Genomic DNA, 4539 nt, shown 5'->3' on the forward strand with positions numbered 1-4539 from the left:
AAATTGAGTCACGAACATTAGTCCCCCGTACCCGATATGATGCATTTCTTTAGGTCACGTATATTTGTATAATTATTATTATTTTTATTTTTTCCTTGCCTTTTTTTAGAATCCCATATTTTTACATTATTCGTGACCTCTCCAAAGAGTCCGCATTGGACATCACAATTAATGTGATTGGCACCAATTGAGTTTTGAAGAGAAATTTTGACCCCCCGATACCCTCCTAGGTCTAGGGTTTGCATTCATATAGTACATCCAAATGTGATAAATTCTTTGGTTAAAATAAGAAAATCTTTGACTAAATCACACAACTAGCCTTGGCTAGGTCGAAGGGGTGTCTTGGATTTTTTTTCCTTGCCTTTCCCTTCGTCAAATGTGACTCCCGAACCATTCCTTTGATTTTCGTAGACTAGGAGTCGTTTAAAAAGGATTTTCTACTTTTTCCTTTAAAAATCATTTTTAGGTGACTTGGTACATCTCAACTCGATACCAAGTGGCGACTCCATTTTTCATTTTAAAAAAACCCTTTTTAAACTATATTTTGGGTCAAATCGTCGCATTTTCAAGTCCCATTTAGACCCATGTTTTTCATTTTCTTCTAAACCAAAAATTTATTTTTCAATCAAAAATTGAATCAAAAGCCATTTTTCTAAACTCGTTATTTATAAAAAATGGGGCGCGACACTAAGTACATGGTATTATAGTTTCGTTATATTTTTAAAGTGTCTCGTTTCAAAAATTATTTTCTTAGAAGCTTGTCTAGTGAAAAAGTGAAAATACGTTTGGAAAATTTAACCAATTGGGAGTACATTAAGTCCGAAAAATTGGAGACATGTACAATGGTCTTAAAATAGGTAAATTTAGGTTTAAGTACTCAAGTGATAGTTAGTGGTACGATCGTTATAAGAATTTCTCGAAGGTTTCACTTTATTGCGCCTAAATTGGAAATACGCGTTTTCACGCGCGCGATTAATTGAGGGACTTTAGACCATTATTTTGGGACAATTAAGAGTGAATAATATTTATATGAATATAAGTGCATCAGAGGTTTAGTGCATTATTGAAATAAACTCGAAAGGAATCGAGCCCAAAATGCGAGCGTAAACGCGCAAGAGAGAGTTGACTTTCGGCGAATTGTGGCCACACATTTAAGCTTACTTTAGAAGCTTTATTTCAGCATGTCATACGCCTCTTTCTTTCTCATTTGGCCGAAACATCAGCTGCAACAAAACAACTTCAAGTTTTGCAAATTCCATCTCCAAATCTTACACAAATCTTCATCCAATTCACACCCAACTTAAACCACACGTGGCTTAACACTTAAGGATCATTTGAGCTGCAAAGGGGAGCTGAAAATCACGGTTTTGCTGGAGTAAAGGGGGGGCCGAAATTCTGGTTGAACATCAAACCAAAGTAGGTAATAATCCAACACTCTAAACTTGGTTTATAGAGGTTGTTTAACACCTTTAAATTTGGATATTCATATGGGTGGTTGTTATTGTTGGAAATTTGGAAGGTGGGCTCTATGAACTCCCACCCTTTGTCTTGATGGCTGATGCGATGATTGATGATGAATTTGATGTTGGTTTAGTGCTCAAAATGGTAGATTAATGGTGTATTAGTAGTATGAACTTCAAGAAATGCATGAGAGGAAAAGTTCCAATTCTGCCCCTGCTTTGAACGTATCTATTTCTGCGAAATTTTGGGGTTGTAATGACTTATATATGATGTTTATATGTTGTATAGATGGTGTATAAAATTTCATTAAAAAATATTTAGGTTTGGTGGGTCAAATGAATTGATTTCACAAAGCTAGTAAATCTGGAACTGTTCCCGTAATGCTCTGACCAGCTTTCGTGTTTCAGCCATAATTTTGTACTCCGACGTCGAAATTGAGTGCCGTCAATGGCATTTGAAACTAGACATTCCAACCTTTCCGACGGTATAAAATGCACGTTCTGGTTCCATGTATGTGAGCCGAACCAACCATTTAAAGTCGGCTGTTCTGTTTCTCTGTTTTACTGGAACGAAATGCTGAGGCTGCAAATTGTGGCTCGAATTCGAGCTAGTTGTGTGCCAAATTTCAAAATGATTTCTTCTGTGAAATTATAGCTCTATGAATGTGTTTTCCAACTCCATAAACCATGCCCAATTCTGAGTTAATTTGGGTGATTTGTGATCAAAATACGGAACCTGCCCTGCTCTTGAAAACCCTGACTTTTGAACAGATTTGATGCAAGGCTTGGTATAGACTGGCTAACTGAATATTTTGGTGCTAAACACTTACCAAATGTACCATGAATATTCCTTAGGCTTTGCCTACACTAATGAGCCATGTTTGAGGAATTTTTCCTTGACCAAATGTTTGAAATGGAAAACAAAAGGTTCAAGGCAGTTTTGTTTTAGTATTTTCGAAACTTAGGGTGTTTGATTGACTACCTTCCCGAAGGTATTTTTCCATGAAATTTGATAGAGGGATACTCTTTATATAGGAGTATTATACTGCCAAATTTTGTACCAATCCAAGTCCATTTCAATACCTAACTAAAGTCCCAAAGTTGGAAGATCAAATCTGGAAATTTGTTCACCAGTTTTGAATTTTTCCCAAACTTCGAGCTACCGTATCTCGGTGCTCGAAACTCCAATCCTTGATCTGCTTTTTCTGTTATAAACCTTACTTGCAAATCTAATTGAGTTACAAATTTCAGAGGCTAGCTCGCAATGTGTGAATTTTTCCGAATTTCCAAAGTTAGCGAAAAACCAACCCCGGCTCAATTCTGAGTGTTCTGGAACAGCAACTTTAAACCCATTTTTGAATATCTTCCACTTAGATTCAAGGAAAAGTGTCTTCTAAGAACTTTTAGTACTTTCAAAGAGGTTTTCAATGGTACCAAGTTTTCCAATTTTTGACATGTAGAATATGAGATACGATTTTTCAAAATATCGTATCAAAACTGAAAATTTTCCGAATTCCAAAGGAAGGGAGTTTTCAAGCACTCCTTATTCCTTCGATATTACTTGAACATGTTATACCTGATTTTCCAAAATAAAAACTTGATCGCTCTTGTACTTTAAGAAACTCTAATTGAACCTCGATTTACGAGTAATTGAGGTTCGATTTTATGAAATTTCCTTAGATTGTACTAGTGTACAATCTTCCTTGACAATTGGGATATATGAGTGATGCTTCACTATTATTTGTTCAGGCGCACATGAGGACCCACAAAAGGATCCCACGGTGGACGCTTAAACTTCGAGTGGCCTTTTCTTCTCGTTTTACTTGGTGAGTGTCAAGTGTGTGTTACTTGAACTCCTGTGAATTCGATACGTGATTACTTGTTATTAATACTTGAGATTTTGGGAAATGGAGTCGAGTGTGTACTTTATCGCACTCGTTCTCATTCGAAATGATTTAACTCATGCTCAAATTGCTTGAATATATCGATTGCTTGGATACATCGATTGCTTGTACATATCAATGCTTGATACATGATATGGTATGCTATGGCTGCATACGTCGTTGGAGTGAATCTCCTCGACACACAATTGCACATGGGGACGCCCACATCTCATTGGCCGACCTTGGACCTGAGCCGGCATGGGCTTGGTCGGGAATCTTGGCGAGCCATGAGATATATAAGTTTGACCTAATGAGAGGTCTTGCTTGGCATACTCGAGTAGTATCGCCACAAACAAATGACAGGCAAGCCCGATACAGGGGTATGTAAGGTGAAAGGGGACAGGTTAAGTGGAGTTCTACGGACAAAACCTACCCGATTGACGGAATGTTAATTCGTGGAGGTTATTGATCGTGCAAGTGGAATATAGCTCCTGAGAGCTCCTATATCCTTGAATTGTTTCCGTTTACTTTCCAGTAAATTGTTAATTATTGAAACATATTATTGCTTAGCTTGTAATTGGGATTGTTACTTGAACTATGTGCTTGCATGTGTGTCCTTGGCCTCACGAGCGTTTTGCTCACCCTGTAGATTTGTTTTCCTTAACAGGAATGGAAATGGAGTTAATGCGGAGAAATCTCTTTTTGGATATATTTTGTTTTAGGGTTTCAAGTGTATTTTGGCTTGACCCCTTTATGATTGTACTTTTGGAAGTTTAATGTATCATTCGGATATATGTGATGTATATTTTGGAATTTAAGTTGTATTATGAACGCCCGACGTGCGGGTTGGATAATGGATGGATATTGTTAAGCATGAACGCTTCCGTACTATATGTATTTGTACTAATTTGATTGTGGTATCTAGTATCGCTTTAAGCTTGAACGTTTATTGCTTGAATCCTGGCGAGAGCTAGGCAGGCGTTCCGCGAATACCCTTTGGTGCGCCTTAGGGAGAAGTGGGGGCGTCACAGGTTGCCCCTTGAACATCCATCTCTATTGAGCTTCAAAATGCCAAAGAAGGTTTCAACCACCGAACCTAGGTTCAAGAATGCCACCTACGTAAATTAGATACTTGACTATAAAAGCCACGCCAATGAGAAGGAATGTTATGAAACCGAAACTACAACTGAAATGCA

The 4539-nt window shown here is 37.6% G+C and overlaps 1 long non-coding RNA gene across 1 annotated transcript; it reads left to right on the forward strand.

The window, feature by feature from the left end:
* Window positions 1-1048: 1048 nt before the first annotated feature.
* LOC113694239 (uncharacterized) lies at window positions 1049-4263 on the forward strand. Its single transcript, XR_003449292.2, has 3 exons — window positions 1049-1420; window positions 3210-3286; window positions 4011-4263. It is a non-coding gene; the product is annotated as an uncharacterized lncRNA (long non-coding RNA).
* Window positions 4264-4539: the final 276 nt, after the last annotated feature.

The sequence above is a fragment of the Coffea arabica genome, chromosome 6e, assembly GCF_036785885.1.
Source record: "Coffea arabica cultivar ET-39 chromosome 6e, Coffea Arabica ET-39 HiFi, whole genome shotgun sequence".
NCBI lineage: Eukaryota > Viridiplantae > Streptophyta > Magnoliopsida > Gentianales > Rubiaceae > Coffea > Coffea arabica.